We start from the raw sequence: 17,664 nt of genomic DNA on the forward strand, positions 1-17,664 counted from the left end.
GCTATGGTTTGGGGAAGGTCTAATACAAAATAAATAAAGGACACGCTATTACCGTCATGTATCAGTGTTCTCGCAGCTTGCTAATGCATTGTGAACTGTGGTGGCACAAATTGAATTCGAAGTCTATTTCTAGTGAACAGTCTGCGCTCCTACCCTCACTCAGATGACTGACCACAGCATTCACACCTAGCCAAGCTATTAGACCAGGGGTCTAATGCCCAAAGCCAAGAGTGGTAGACGGTTTCCCTTAACCATAATGTGTGCTGCCACTCGTTTCCCTGAGGCCATTCCAATGAGGAAAATCACGGCTCCCAATATTAAGGTCCTGGTGAAATTATTTTCAACGTTTGGGCTTCAGCAGGTAGTGCATTTGGACCAAGGATTGAATTTAATGTCAAAGGTCTTCCAAGAAGTGCTTCAGCGAATTGTAATTTTTGTCCCTCTTTGTGGCACCAGACCACATGACTGAACAGTAGTCCAGGTGCGACAAAACTAGGGTCTGTAGGACCTGCTTTGTTGATAGTGTAATATTCATATGTGTAAACATACTGAATTATAATTGGATGCATTTTACCGCCATACTGTGCTATGATTGGTTAAGACCACCCAAATGGTTAGATGATGGGCAGTTTGATCCTGGTTGGCGATACGTGAACATGCCAGTTATAGCTAGCTAATAAAGAGCTACGTTAAGAAATATCCTGTAGTACTGCATTTTATTATTTTGTACAAAGTGTGCAAAACAAGACATGGTGTCAGAATAAAAGGTCTTAAAAGATGGAGTTCCTTCACCTCGAATGGACTGGGAGTCTACAAACTTACCCGATGCATGGCGTAAGTACAAACAGCATGTGGAGCTCATGTTCACGGGTCCTCTGAAGGAAAGAGGAGAAGAGGAAAAGTGCAGCTACCTACTCCTCTGGATCGGTGAAAAAGGGAGAGATATTTACAACACATGGACACTTACCGAGGCTGAATCAAAGGTACTGAAAACATACTACGATCGTTTTGAAGCATATGTTGTGCCGAAGACCAATACGATATTCGCTAGGTACAAATTCCATGAGAAAGTACAGGGAGCTAGCGAGTCTTTTGAACAGTTTGTGACAGAGCTGCGTCTGCTTGTGAAAGACTGTGATTATGCAAACAAGGATGAGATGGTCAGGGACCGTATTGTATTTGGAATACACTCACCGCGAGTGAGAGAGAAACTTTTGAATGTTGGGTCTGAGGTAACGCTGGACAAAGCTATCGACATAGCCAGATCTCACGAGCTAGCACAGGCTCAGATGAAAACCATTTTGCGCGTCAGCACGAGCGCATCACGTGAACAAGCAGTGCACGCAGTCAGGCAGACATCAAAGCACACCTCCGGTGCGCAGAGAGCGTGTTTTAGAACGGAGAGAGACATAACTCCAAAACAGAGCGACACAGACTCAAAACGCCCCAAAACATACAAAGTGCATGGCGAACAAGGAAATTGCCCAGCTAAAGGCAAACAGTGTACTAAATGTGGAAAATGGAATCACTTTGCAAAGGTGTGCAGAGCTTACCTTGGAAAAACAGTACACACAGTGAGTGAAGATGAAATGTCAATCAAAGAGTCAAACGCTGATGAACTGTTTATTGATTCAGTGACACAGAAAAGTCAAATATCAGAGACAGAGCAAGCCTTTGCTGACATTGAGATAGGAACACAAGGCACAAAGCTAAAGTTCAAACTAGACACTGGTGCACAAGTAAACATTTTTCCTCTGAATAAGTACTGCAGCTTGACATCTGAGTGCGAGCTACAGCCCACCACGCGCAGACTGACTGGTTATGGTGGTGAACAGCTCCCAGTAAAAGGCACATGCACTTTCAAATGCAAATACAAGGAAAGTGACATTATGTTGGACTTTTATGTTGTTGACACTAGAGCACCTGCAGTGCTAGGTCTTAAAGCATGTTTAGACATGGACCTCATCAAGCTAGTTTTATCAGTGACAGCACCAGTAGAGACAGACAATGTACTGGAGGAGTTTGCTGATGTTTTTACAGGAATAGGATTATTCCCAGGAGAATGTACCATTCACCTTGACCCAGACGCAATCCCTGTGGTCTACCCACCGAGAAAGATTCCCCTTGCTCTCCGTGCCCGTCTGAAGAAAGAGTTGGAGAGCATGGAGCAATCTGACATAGTCACCAAGGTTACAGAACCGACTGACTGGGTAAACGCCTTAGTGGTGGTGGAGAAACCACGCACAGGCAAGCTCAGAGTATGTCTCGACCCAAGAGACTTGAACAAGGTTATCAAACGCCCCCATTATCCTTTACCGACGCTAGATGGCATCACACACAAGCTAGCGGGAGCACACTACTTCAGTGTCATGGACGCTAGATCAGGCGACTGGGCTATCAAGCTCACAGAAGAGTCATCTAAGCTCACAACATTCAACACACCGTTTGGACGCTACAGGTTCCGTCGCCTGCCTTTTGGGATTATCTCAGCCCAAGACGAGTTTCAGCGAAAGATCGACGAAGTGTACGAAGGCCTTGACGGAGTTGTGGCAATTGTGGATGACATCCCTGTCTATGGTCGAACCAAAGAGGAGCACGACCGAAACCTCCGCGCGATGCTGCAAAGGTCCCGCGAGAGAGGAGTCCGGCTCAACCCCGAGAAGAGCACAGTCGGCGCTACAGAGGTCAGCTACTTTGGACATCTTCTTACAGCGACTGGAATCAAGCCAGATCCACAGAAGATCTTAGCCATAAAAGAAATGGAGCCACCAAAGAACCGTGCAGAGCTGGAAACAGTGCTTGGCATGGTCAACTACTTAGCCAAGTTCGCACCCAGCCTCTCCAATGCTAATGCACCCCTGCATCAACTGCTAAAGCAGTCCAGTGAGTTTCTCTGGGACAAGCAACACGACATTGCTTTCCAGAATGAGAAAGACTTGATCACGAGAGAACCAGGACCAATCCTTGCCTACTACGACCCCGACAAAGAGCTCAGACTCCAAGTGGACGCGTCGAAGTATGGACTAGGTGCAGTGCTACTGCAAGAAGGAAAGCCCATCGGCTACGCTTCCAAATCTCTCACAGACTGTGAAATCAACTACGCTCAAATTGAAAAGGAGCTCTACGCCATTCTGTTCGGATGTAAACGTTTCCATCAGTACATATATGGACGACAAGTCATTGTGGAATCCGACCACAAGACCCTTGAGTCAATCATGAGGAAACCACTAGCCGCAGCCCCACCAAGGCTACAGAGAATGATCCTTCAACTACAAAAATAAGACTTCACAATCACTCACCGTCCAGGCAAAGACATCCCTGTCGCAGACACACTCTACAGGAAGTTTCTTACCTATAAGGACAGCAGCCTCAGTGAAGGCATGGACATGCAAGTGCACACTGTGTACAGCAACTTACCAGTTAGTGACACAAAACTGAAGGAGGTCCAAGCAGAAACAGAAAAGGACTCACAACTCGCACAGCTGAGGAAAGTCATACAGGATGGATGGCCTGAGGAGAGGAGAAAATGCCCTCAGAGCGTCTCAGAATTCTGGAACCATCGTGATGAACTATCACAGATCAACGGAATAATTTTCAAAGGAGAGAAAATCATTATTCCTACCAGTCTCAGAGAAGAGATTTTGACAAATGGAAAAGTGCCAACAGAGAGCACGGGACATTTTGTTTTGGCCCGGAATGTGCAAACAAATAGAGGACATTGTTGGTAAATGCGCCATATGTCTTGAACGACGCCCCTCAAACACCAAAGAGCCAATGTTACTTCACTGTATCCCAGACCAACCCTGGCAGGTCGTGGCAACCGATCTGTTCACCTGGAACAACGAGGACTACATCGTAACAGTGGACTACTACAGCAGATACTTCGAACTCGACAAGCTTCACAGCACCACATCTGCAGCTGTGATACACAAGCTGAAAGCAGCCTTTGCCAGGCATGGCATTGTAGAGACTTTAATATCTGACAATGGGCCCTGTTACAAATCAAATGAGTTTGAATCCTTCACAAAAGCATGGGAGTTTACACATGTCACCACAAGCCCACATTACCCTCAAAGTAATGGCCTTGCTGAAAAATCTGTGCAGAATGCTAAATCACTCATGGATAAAGCAAAAGCAGATAAGAGAGACCCCTACCTCAGTCTCCTTGAATACCGCAACACTCCAGTTGACAACTTCAAATCACCAGCCCAGCTGTTGATGAGCCGCAGACTTCGCTTAATCCTTCCCAGCACCAACCAGCAGCTGCAACCTGAGGTCGTCAGCTACAAGGAAATGCATGGAAAACGTGCACAGAGACAACAACAACAAAAGCGATACTACGACAGGTCAGCTAGACCACTGCCACCACTGATCGACGGAGAGTCAGTTAGAATCCAGGAGCATGGCCTCTGGAAGCCAGCAGTCGTCATCCAGCCAGCTGACACTGAACGTTCATATCACGTCCGCACCGCAGAAGGAGCGGTGTACCGCCGCAATCGCCGTCACCTACTGAACACAAAAGAACAACACACTGATGAGATGAACTGTTCCCCTGAAAGAGAACGTGATGGACTAAACACACACACAGCACAACATACACCATACTTACCTGCAACACCACAAGAACTGTTGACTGACACAGAAGCATGCTCAGCATCATATCGCACAAGGTCAGGAAGAGAGGTCAAGCCTAGAGCTGTCCTAGACCTGTGAAATGTCAAAGGGTGTAGGCGGATCGCTGCCCTAAAAGAGTTCCAGACTGTAAACTTGTTATTGAAAGTTCACTTGAAATGCTTTGGTATTGTATTTGTTTGAAATGTTAAGATGTTATTTCTACAGTGAAAGCTGAGTTGCTGAGAATCCTTTGTTTGAAAAGTAACAGTATGTTGGATTATTGTTTCAGAGTCTATGTTGATTCAGTTGGTATAGTATGCAATATAAATGGTTACTTACCTTGAGTTCAAACTGCAGAGCATGAATTCAAAAGAAATTCTTAGAATATGTAATTTTTTTTATTTTGTTTTAAAAGAAGGGGGATGTAATATTCATATGTGTAAACATACTGAATTATAATTGGATGCATTTTACGCCATATCATACTGTGCTATGATTGGTTAAGACCACCCAAATGGTTAGGTGATGGGCAGTTTGATCCTGGTTGGCGATACGTGAACATGCCAGTTATAGCTAGCTAATAAAGAGCTACGTTAAGAAATATCCTGTAGTACTGCATTTTATTATTTTGTACAAAGTGTGCAAAACAAGACAGATAGCAATGCTTTATTATGGATAGGCTTCTCCCCGTCTTTTCTAAAAATACACCTTATAGAACAGCAAGGACTGAGAAGAGACACAAAGGTACAGATACACGCATATGCGCACTAGCACACACGTACAGTACATTGTAATATTGTTGTATGGTGGTATTATACATTTTGTATTGTAGCTATGTAGTGGTGTAATGTTATGATGTACTGTTTTATCTTTTCTTTTACATGTAATGTAAGTGCCTTAATATGCTTGGACCCCAGGAAGAGAAGCTGCTGCCTTGGCAACAGCAAATGGGGATACCTAATAAATACAAATAGCGTACGCCCGCTGCTCCCGGCGATAGGTCTAGACCTCCCACAGCAGCCAGTGCCCCATCAAATCCATAGAGGGGGAAAGGAGCTAAACTTGACAACGTAGTTGGAGTCAGCACCGCCGCCACAGACACAGGCAGTCCCAGCGATGAAGGCGCAGGTAGATCAGTTACCAGTGCAGCGAAGCTATTCCTTATGTCAATCTGCTCCGAACCTCTCGCAGTTACTCCCGTCCGCTTAGCAGCATGCCGCTGCCTTCGTTTTCCACTACTTGTGAAATGGGACCAGCGCTGATTGGAACATTCTTCTTGCTGTTCTCAGTCTACTTCACTACAGGATGGATGAGGAGAAGCAGATGGAAATACTTTCGTAGGCAGGCAAGTTCCAGGTAGCACAAGCCATTTGGATAGGGACAGATGACAAGGCGGGGAAACATCCATCTGGCCCGAGTTAAGAAGGTTTCAATTAGAGTTTTCCCCATAAGTTTGCATATAATTGAGATTTGTTTGCTAAGCATAGCCACCTCATTCCTGTAATCCTCCACCAGCAAACAATTGCTACATTGGAGCTCTGGATTGTCAATATTGTACCGGACAAAAACGTAACAAACTCAGCTTCTACAGCGCTGGAAACGCTCGTTAGCTATTCAAGGCGGCGCGAACTCCATTGCAAGCTGGCTAGTTGGTAGCAGGTGTTGACACAGGTATCCAAGTTCTTGAGTGTCCCCCGACATCAGCCCAGTCAACTTTCTCTCAAGTCATTGGGCCAAAGAGGGAGGAATAGGTTAAGCGACTGGAGTAGTTACCCTCCTTCTCCTCCTCCCACACCAAACTGAATAAAGGGGCTCTTTTGGACTCTGAAAAGCAGGAGACACACTCATGTAGCCTAGGCATTGATTTAATATACTGGTCCCGTCCTCGACTTTGTTGTGGTGTTTTTGACGGATACTAATGTGTCGGGAATGCGACATTGGCCACTCTGAACAGCCTTCAGCAGCAGCAGGATTACTTCAGAATCTAGCGCAACATTTGCAAATAATAGATACTAATGATATACTTACTCATGATATACAGTACTTCTGCCAGGTTAGCCTACTTTGCGGTTAGCATTTTATTGAGCGTTTAGGGGAAAGTTTTTCTGTCAACCCACAAGACAGTTATCACAACTGGCTACACATGGAGTGAGACAAACACATGTACCACACAGACAGACGGACAATATTGCTGGAAATTAATTGGCAGATATTGTTAGGTTTGGCTTTTTAAGCCAATTGTGGCTAAACAGGGGTGGGATAATGTCAATGTTGCATTGATTAAATAGTAGCTGGGAGATTGCGGTGTCTGATACTTGTGAGATTTGTTTGACAGTTAGCGGTGGAATTGCATGTACTATCAATTGTTTGGTGAGCTACTCATAGATGGGCTGCGAGCTACTGGTAGCTCACGATCGACCTGTTGGAGACCCCTTAATTAGACTATCCTTTTGTAAACAAATTTTGTAAACTTTTGTAAACACTAGGAGATGATGAAGGTAATGGAGTCCAGGTGTGAATCATAATGATTAACAGGTGCGCATAATGATGAGTGCCAGGTGTGCGTAATGATGAATCCCAGGACCGGTGGTTAGTACTCTGGCAACGTCGTACGCCGGAGCAGCAGCAGATGTGACACCCGAAGTTGAGAGAACATGGGTTAAGAAAATGGTGCAATTTTGATTTTTGAAAATAGGATACTTATTATGCCTTACATTTAAAAAATCTGATATTCATATGTGCATTTTTGTGGAACAGTTTTTTTTTCTTCTCAAAATCATTGTCACGTGGTTAATCATAAAAATCAGAGTTAAAATGATTGTCTCTATGTTAAAAGTCAACTAATGCAAGATTACCAGCCTCTGCCATATGGACACGTTGATACACCGTGAGCCACTGGCGGCTAAAGAAATGATCGTTTGGAATGCATAGCCTATAGGCCAAAGCAGCAGTAAGCCTATAAATTCCATTGCTATTTCACACCAAGGATTGGTGATTATCAAGAGGAGATTGTTGGAAAGATTTTTCAAAAAGCTTACTGTTAAGAACTAATAGTTTTAATATATACAGAGCAAAAATATAGATGCAACAATTTGAAAGATTTTACTGAGTTAGTTCCTATAAGGAAATCAGTCAATTTAAATAAATTCATTAGGCCTTTCATCTACATATTAGGCTTTTATCTATGGATTTCAAATGACTGGGAATACAGATATGCATCTGTTGGTCACAAATGCCCAGTGGTGGAAAAATTACCCAATTTATAATACTTGAGTAAAAGTAAAGATACCTTTTTAATAGAAAATACTACTTGAGCAAGACTTAAAGTATTTGGTTTAAAAAAGAAAGAAAGTATATAAATAATTAAGCAAACCAGATGGCACAATGTTTTTATTTTATTTACATACAGCCAACGGCACACTCCAACACTGACGTAATTTACAAACAAAGCATTTCTTTAGTTAGTCTGCCAGATCAGAGGCAGTAGAGATGATCAGGGATGTTCTCTTGATAAGTATGTGAATTGGACCATTTTCCTGTCTGCTACGTATTCCAAATGTAACGAGTACTTTTGGGTGTCAGGGAAAATGTATGGAGTAAAAAGTACGTTATTTTCTTCAGGAATGCAGTGAAGTAATAGTAAAAGTTGTTAAATAGTAAAGTACAGATACGACAAAGTAATTTTACTGAAGTACTTTACAGGAAACCAGTCTGTATCTGGTGTGACCACCATTTGCCTCATGCAGTGCAACACATCTCCTTCGTATAGAGTTGATCAGGCTGTTGATTGTGGTCAGTGGAATGTTGTCCCACTCCTCTTTAATGCTGTGCGAAGTTGCTGGATATTGGCGGGAACTGGAACACGCTATCGTACACGTCGATCCAGAACATCCCAAACATGCTGGATATGCATGCCATGGAAGAACTGGGACATTTTGTACAGATCCTGTGTGCATTATCATGCTGAAATGTGATGGCGGCAGATGAATGACACGACAATGGGCCTCAGTGTCACGTTCCTGACCTTATTTTCCTTTGTTTAGCTTTGTTTAGTTGGTCAGGACGTGAGTTGGGTGGGCAGTCTATGTTGTTTGTTTCTATGTTTAGTTTTATTGTCAATTAGCCTTATATGGTTCTCAATCAGGGGCAGGTGTTTGACGTTTCCTCTGATTGAGAACCATATTAAGGTAGGCTGTTCACACTGTTTGTTTGTTGGGTGATTGTCTTCCGTGTCAGTTTATGTACCAAACGGGACTGTTTCGTTTGTCTAGTCTGTTCCTGTTTGTGCGTTCTTCGTTATATGTAAGTTCTCATGTTCAGGTCGGTCTACGTCGTTTTTTTGTTATTTTGTAATTTATCAAGGGTTATTCCACCTCCCCGCACTGGCAGGGCTAGATTGGGCATTGAGCCAGGTGCCATGAAGCCGGCTCAACGCGTCTGGTCTCCAGTGCGTCTCCTCGGGCCGGCATACATGGCACTAGCCTTACGCATGGTGTCCCCGGTTCGCCAACACAGCCCAGTGCGGGTTATTCCACCTCCCCGCACTGGTCGGGCTACGGGGAGCATACAACCAGGTAAGGTTGGGCAGGCTCGGTGCTCAAGGGAGCCAGTACGCCTGCATGGTCCGGTATATCCGGCGCCACCTCCCCGCCCCAGCCCAGTACCACCAGTGCCAACACCACGCACCAGGCTTCCTGTGCGTCTCCAGAGCCCTGTTCCTCCTCCACGCACTAGCCCTATGGTGCGTGTCTCCAGCCTGATACCACCAGTTCCGGCACCACGCACCAAGCCTCCTGTGCGTCTCCAGAGCCCTGTTCCTCCTCCACGCACTAGCCCTATGGTGCGTGTCTCCAGCCAATTACCACCAGTGCCTACACCACGCACAAAGCCTCCTGTGCGTCTCCAGAGTCCTGTGCGCCCTGTTGCTGCTCCCCGCACTAGCCTTAAGGTGCGTGTCCTTAGCCCGGTACCTCCAGTTCCTGCACCATGCACCAGGCCTACAGTGCGCCTCAGCCGGCCAGAGTCTGCCGTCTGCCCAGCGGCGCCTGAACTGCCCGTCTGCCCAACGCCGTCTGAGCTGTCCGTCTGCCAAGCGCCGCCTGCGCTGCCCGTCTGTACTGAGCCTTCAAGGCCGCCCGTCTGTCCTGAGCCTTCAAAGCCGCCCGTCTATCCTGAGCCTTCAAAGCCGCCCGTCTGTCCTGAGCCTTCAAAGCCGCCCGTCTGTCCTGAGCCTTCAAAGCCGCCCGTCTGTCCTGAGCCTTCAGAGCCGTCCATCAGTCAGGATCCGCTAGAGCCGTCCGCCAGACAGGAGCCGCTAGAGACAGGAGCAGCCAGAGCCTTCCGCCAGACAGGAGCAGCCAGAGCCTTCCGCCAGACAGGAGCAGCCAGAGCCTTCCGCCAGACAGGAGCAGCGAGAGCCTTCCGCCAGCCATGAGCAACCAGACCCTTCCGCCAGCCATGAGCAGCCAGAGCCGTCAGCCAGCCATGAGCAGCCAGAGCCGTCAGCCAGCCATGAGCAGCCAGAGCCGTCAGCCAGCCATGAGCAGCCAGAGCCGTCAGCCAGCCATGAGCAGCCAGAGCCGTCCGCCAGCCATGAGCAGCCAGAGCCGTTCGCCAGCCATGAGCAGCCAGAGCCGTCCGCCAGCCATGAGCAGCCAGAGCCGTCCGCCAGCCATGAGCAGCCAGAGCCGTCCGCCAGCCATGAGCAGCCAGAGCCGTCCGCCAGCCATGAGCAGCCAGAGCCGTCCGCCAGCCATGAGCAGCCAGAGCCGTCCGCCAGCCATGAGCAGCCAGAGCCGTCCGCCAGCCATGAGCAGCCAGAGCCGTCCGCCAGCCATGAGCAGCCAGAGCCGTCCGCCAGCCATGAGCAGCCAGAGCCGTCAGCCAGCCATGAGCAGCCAGAGCCGTCAGCTAGTCCGGTGCTGCTCTTCAGTCCGGTGCTGCTCCTCAGTCCGGTGCTGCCCCTCAGTCCGGTGCTGCCCCTCAGTCCGGAGCTGCCCCTCAGTCCGGAGCTGCCCCTCAGTCCGGAGCTGCCCCTCAGTCCGGAGCTGCCCCTCATCCCGGTGTTGCCCCTTAGTCCGGTGCTGTCCCTTAATCCAGGTGGGTTAATTTGGAGGGTGGCCATTGGGAGGAGGCTACGGAAGCGGGGATTGACTATGGTGGGGTGGGGACAACGTCCAGAGCCAGAGCCGCCACCGTGGACAGATGCCCACCCAGACCCTCCCCTATAGGTTCAGTTTTGCGGCCGGAGTCTGCATCTTGGGGGGGGGGGGGGTACTGTCACGTTCCTGACCTTATTTTCCTTTGTTTAGCTTTGTTTAGTTGGTCAGGACGTGAGCTGGGTGGGCAGTCTATGTTGCAACACATCTCCTTCGTATAGAGTTGATCAGGCTGTTGATTGTTGTCAGTGAAATGTTGTCCCACTCCTCTTTAATGCTGTGCGAAGTTGATGGATATTGGCGGGAACTGGAACACGCTATCGTACACGTCGATCCAGAACATCCCAAACATGCTGGATATGCATGCCATGGAAGAACTGGGACATTTTGTACAGATCCTGTGTGCATTATCATGCTGAAATGTGATGGCGGCAGATGAATGACACGACAATGGGCCTCAGTGTCACGTTCCTGACCTTATTTTCCTTTGTTTAGCTTTGTTTAGTTGGTCAGGACGTGAGTTGGGTGGGCAGTCTATGTTGTTTGTTTCTATGTTTAGTTTTATTGTCAATTAGCCTTATATGGTTCTCAATCAGGGGCAGGTGTTTGACGTTTCCTCTGATTGAGAACCATATTAAGGTAGGCTGTTCACACTGTTTGTTTGTTGGGTGATTGTCTTCCGTGTCAGTTTATGTACCAAACGGGACTGTTTCGTTTGTCTAGTCTGTTCCTGTTCGTGCGTTCTTCGTTATATGTAAGTTCTCATGTTCAGGTCGGTCTACGTCGTTTTTTTGTTATTTTGTAATTTATCAAGTGTACTTCGTGTTCGTCTTGTCTAATAAATTCATCATGTCTTCACAACACGCTGCGTTTTGGTCCGATCCATGCTCCTCCTCAGACGAGGAGGAGAACAACCGTTACACTCAGGATCTCGTCACGGTATCTTTGTGCATTCAAATTGCCATTCATAAAAAATGGAATTGTGTTCGTTGTCCGTCGTATATGCCTGCCCATACCATAACCCCACTGCCACCATGGTGCACTCTGTCCGGTACAGTTGAAACTGGGATTCATCCGTGAAGAGCACACTTCTCCAGTGTGCCAGTGGCCATCGAAGGTGAGCATTTGCCCACTGAAGTTGGTTACAACTCCGAACTGCAGTCAGGTCAAGACCCTGGTGAGGACGACGAGCACGCAGATGAGCTTCCCTGAGACAGTTTGTGCAGAAATTCTTTGGTTGTGCTAACCCAGTTTCATCAGCTGTCTGAGTGGCTGGTCTCAGACAATCCCACAGGTGAAGAAGACGAATTTGGAGGTCTTGGGCTGGGGTGGTTACACTTGAGGCCGGTTGGACGTACTGCCAAATTTTTACCTAGCTCCTTCCATCCTGGATGGACAAAGTTTTATTCTATTCTAGTTTTCATCTGGATTCACCTGGTCAGTTTATGTAATGGAAAGAGCAAGTGTTCTTAATGTTTTGTATACTCACCGTATATAAATAAAAACATATTCCTTCAAGCATTTATTTTTAGAGTACTGATGTTACTGTCCCCACTACAACAAGAAATACTTAAGGGATAATCAAACAGGGGCTATGCGTTCTCTGGAAAATAATTAACGACGAGGAAGGTGTGTGCCACGATTGGCAGTAACCTTCCGTTGGGTTGCATTATTTTCAGAGAACGCATTGAGCCCTGAGTTGATTATCCAGCTTATACCACTGCTATAATTTAACACATTTGCTGCTAGAAATGGTTTCAACATCCACTGAAGTAGCTACCAAGTTTACTTGATAGCTACAGTAGTGTCACGTTCTGACCTTAGTTCCTTTGTTATGTCTTTATTTTAGTTTGGTCAGGGCGTGAGTTGGGGTGGGCATTCTATGTTGTTTTTTCAATGTTTTTTTCTATTGTCCTTTTCTATGTGTTTGGCCTAGTATGGTTCTCAATCAGAGGCAGGTGTCAGTCGTTGTCTCTGATTGGGGGCCATTTTCAGGTAGCCTGTTTTTCATTGTGTTTTGTGGGTGATTATTTTCTGTTCTGTGTTTTTGTTTCACCGTACAGGATTGTTCGTTTGTCGTTTTCTTGTTTTTGTTCAGTGTTCATTATTTCGTATTAAATCAATATGGACACTTACCACGCTGCGCATTGGTCCTCCTCTTCTTCCAACCACGACAAGCATTACAAGTAGTTAGCTAACCAAACCATCAGTCCTCATAAATATTAGCTTGCTATTATGAAAATCTAATTCAATTTTACTTTTGCTTTCAGAAACAGCTCAAACATGTAACTGTTAGTTATTGCCATGCATTATAGAGAATTATACAACGGGTGGGTCTAATCCTGAATGCTGATTGGTTAGAGAAAAGTATGAAATGAATGCACTCACTACTGTAAGTCGCTCTGGATAAGAGCGTCTGCTAAATGACTAAGATGTAAGATGTTAAAACCACATTCCAGCCGGTGTCTATTCCACAAGTTACCACCGGCTAAATCTATTATGTTAAAATGCTAATTTACTATGTTCCATCAGACTGCACAATCCACTGTCTCATCAGCCTAGCCAGGCAATTTGTAAACCTGATTTCCACTATAAAAAGCATCTAGACATTATCTCACATTAGACTATCATTTCGTTTTCAACAACAGAGATAATGCTGGTGTTTGGAGGATATATTGGCACGGACCTAACAACACCCGTGCCAATATCTCCTCCAAACACCGGCTTCAAGGGCATTAACACTTAAATAATGCACACTCTAGAATTCCCTTCAAACTAATCAGAAACAAGTATTCAATAATGCTGTGGTTTAAATACATTTTATTGAAATACAATAGAATTCCATTTATTCCTATGGAGGACTGCTCCTTCTGAGGTGTACCAATATAGCGGCCGGTGGCTTCCAGGGTTTATATACATCATTGACATTGTTTTTACTCTATTGTTTGTAAACAAACACTGTATATGAAAGTGTTATGAAAGATGGCGCCGGAGGGGATGGCTGCCGTCTTATCGGCTCTTAACTAGCCATGCTATTTTGTTTGTTTTTTCACGTTGTTTGTAACTTGTTTTGTACATAATGTTACTGCTATGGTCTCTCATGACCGAAAAGAGCTTCTGGACATCAGAACTGCAATTACTCACCTCCAGATTAGACAAAGAGTTTTTCTTCAACGAGTCGGACAGGAGGTTATACAGACACCCCACCAGGCCCAGATCTCCGTCATTCGCTGCCGAGGGAAACTGAGATTTTGCGGAATCAGTGAGGATCAGGCGACGAGTGGCTAATCTGTCTTTGCCTTCTGTCCTGCTAGCTAACGTTCAATCGCTGGAAAATAATATGAACTTGAAGCACGTATATCCTACCAACAGGACATTAACTTTTACTTGGTACTCATCCCGGATCCGGGAGCACCCCCATCAGTAAAAAAGCTGACTAGCATAGCCTAGCATAGCGCCACAAGTAAATACTAGCATCTAAATATCATTAAATCACAAGTCCAAGACACCAGATGAAAGATACACATCTTGTGAATCCAGCCATCATTTCTGATTTTTAAAATGTTTTACAGGGAAGACACAATATGTATTTCTATTAGCTAACCACGATAGCAAAAGACTCAACTTTTTTCTCTCCACCATTTTCTTACTGCATAGGTAGCGTTCACAAATTCGACCAAATAAAGATATAAATAGTCACTAACCAAGAAAAAACTTCATCAGATGTTATTTATTGTATAGCATATGTTTTGTTCGAAAAATTTGCATATTTCAGGTATAAATCACAGTTCTACATTGCAGCTGCAATCTGAAATAGCGTCGATGCAGCCAGAATAATTACAGAGACCAACGTCAAATACCTAAATACGCATCATAAAACATTTCTGAAAAATACACAGCGTACAGCAAATGAAAGACCAACATCTTGTGAATCCAGCCAATATTTCAGATTTTTTAAGTGTTTTACAGCGAAAACACAATATAGCATTATATTAGCTTACCACAATAGCCAGAAACACAAGCAATTTACCAGCAGCAAAGGTTAGCGATCGTAACAATCCAGCAAAAGATATATAATTTTTGACTAACCTTGATAAACTTCATCAGATGACAGTCCTGTAACATCATATTACACAATGCATATAGGTTTTGTTCGAAAATGTGCATATTTAGCAGCACAAATCGTGGTTATACAATGTGATCAGTAGCAACATTTCAGGCATTCTGGCCGGCGCCATCTTGGAGAGGCACCTAATCTAATCGATAACTAATCGTAAACTTGACTAAAAAATACAGGTTTGACAGCAAATGAAAGATGCATTAGTTATTAATGCAACCGCTGTGTTAGATTTTTAAAATTAACGTTACTAGACATACAGTGTGCGTTACAGCCAGACCAGTGCCGAAATTAATGGCGGACAAATCATTTTACATTTTTCCACAGAAATACGAATTAACATCATAAATAGCTCTTACTTTTGGACGAGCTTCCATCAGAATCTTGGGCAAGTTGTCCTTTGTCCAAAATAATCGTTGCTCGGTTGTAGAACGTCCTCTTCAACTTTGGAAATAGCAGCAAACATTAGCTATGTGGCACACACATGTCCAAATCTTCAAAACGCAATACTAAGGAAATTCCGAAAATCGCAATATACATAACTATATATATATATAACTCGGTTTAAAATAAGTTCGTTATGATGTTTCTAACACCTATATCGAATTAAATCAGAGCAGGATATATCTAAGGCCGATAACTTGAGCTTTTCAGAACGCCATGCTGAGGTCCTGCTTTGCGCCATGACGAACAATGAAAAGAGTGCACCCCCCATGCCATGGGCTTTTATATGGTCTCAGATTTGCCTAGAAACTCCATTCCAATTCTCATTGGTTACTGACATCCAGGGGAAGGCGCGTGCAGTTCATGTCGACCCATAGGATACATACAGAGTTTTAAACTGATCCTAGAACAGAGTCAACATTTTCAGATTTTGCAGTACCTGTCAGGAATTTCGCTGCCAAACGAGTTCTGTTTCACTCAGAGAAATAATTCAAACGGTTTTAGAAACTAGAGAGTGTTTTCTATCCAATAGTAATAATAATATGCATATTGTACGAGCAAGAATTGAGTACGAGGCAGTTTAATTTGGGAACGATAAATGACAAAGTTGAAACAGCACCCCCTAGATTGAGAAAAGGTTAACAACTGTAATATCTTATGTTTCACCGAGCCGTGGCTGAACGACTACATTAAGAACATACAGCTGGCGGGTTATACACTCTATCGGCAAGATAGAACAGCAGCCTCTTTCAAGACACGGGGTGGGGGCCTATGCATATATGTAAACAGGTGGTGCACAATATCTAAGGAAGTCTCAAGGTTTTGCTCGCCTGAGGTAGAGTATCTCATGATAAGCTGTAGACCACACTATCTACCTAGAGTTTTAATCTGTATTTTTCATAGCTGTCTACATACAACCACAGACCGATGCAGGCACTAAAACCGTACTCAATGAGCTGTATACCGCCATAAGCAAACAGGAAAACGCTCATCCAGTGGTGGCGCTCCTAGTGGCCGGGGACTTTAATGCAGGGAAACTAAAAATCAGTTGTATCTAATTTCTATCAGCATGTTAAATGTGCAACCAGAGGGGGAAAAAATCTAGACAACCTTTACCCCACTAACAGAGTCGCGTACAAAGCTCTCCCTCGCCCTCCATTTGGCAAATATGACCATAATTCTATCCTCCTGATTCCTACTTACAAGCAAAAACTAAAGCAGGAAGCACCAGTGACTCGGTCTATATGCCAGATGCTAAACTACAGGACTGTTTTGCCAGCACAGACTGGAATATGTTCCGGGCTTCTTCCGATGGCATTGGAGTACACCACATCAGTAACTGGCTTTATCAATAAGTGCATCGAGGACGTCGTCCCCACAGTGACTGTATGTACATACCCCAACCAGAAGCCATGGATTACAGGCAACATTTGCACTGAGCTAAAGGGTAGAGCTGCCGCTTTCAAGGAGCGGGACTCTAACCCGGAAGCTTATAAGAAATTCCGCTTTGCCCTCTGACAAAACATCAAACAGGCAAAGCATCAATACATGACTAAGAGCGAATCGTACTACACCGGCTCCAACACTCGTCGGATGTGGCAGGGCTTGCAAACTATTACAGACTACAAAGGGAAGCACAGCCGAGAGCTGCCCAGTGACACGAGCCTACCAGACGAGCTAAATTACTTCTATGCTCGCTTCGAGGAAAGTAACACTGAAACAGCTGTTCCGGATGACTGTGTGATCACGCTCTCCATAGCCGATGTGAGTAAGACCTTTAAACAAGTCAACATTCACAAGGCCGCAGGGCCAGATGGATTACCAGGACGTGTACTCCGAGCATGCGCTGAGCAACTGGCAAGTGTCTTCGCTGACATTTTCAACCTCTCCATGTCTGAGTCTGTAATACCAACATGTTTCAAGCAGACCACCATAGTCCCTGTGCCCAAGAACACTAAGGTAACCTGCCTAAATGACTACTGACCCATAGCACTCCGCATTAAGCGAGTGGGTTTTAAGAAGCGCGGCTTGGCGGATCATGTTTCGGAGGTCACGTGACATTTCTCCTATGACATCCCTCAACTGTTTACTAAAACAATGGCGGGGTGGCAAATGTGTTATTATTTGAAGTAAAGATTTCCCCTTTAAGGCCTCAAAGGGCTCTTGAGTCATTATGGTTTCACATAGAACCATCACCCTTACCAAAGAACCCTTGAAGAACTCTTTCCTAAGTGTGAACTACTGTTTTGCCCTTGAGCAAGACAATCCCTAACCTGCTTCAGGGGTGCTGCTATATGTTGTTCCCAGCCTCCCTGTGTGTGTTTGGTGTCC

The 17,664-nt window shown here is 45.2% G+C and overlaps 1 protein-coding gene across 1 annotated transcript in view; it reads left to right on the forward strand.

The window, feature by feature from the left end:
* The window catches only part of asphd1 (aspartate beta-hydroxylase domain containing 1), a 78,820-nt gene that overhangs the window by 25,977 nt on the left and 35,179 nt on the right, over window positions 1-17,664 (forward strand). The gene's annotated exons all lie outside the window — the stretch shown is intronic.

Source organism: Salvelinus alpinus, chromosome 1 (assembly GCF_045679555.1).
Source record: "Salvelinus alpinus chromosome 1, SLU_Salpinus.1, whole genome shotgun sequence".
NCBI classification, from domain to species: Eukaryota; Metazoa; Chordata; class Actinopteri; order Salmoniformes; family Salmonidae; genus Salvelinus; species Salvelinus alpinus.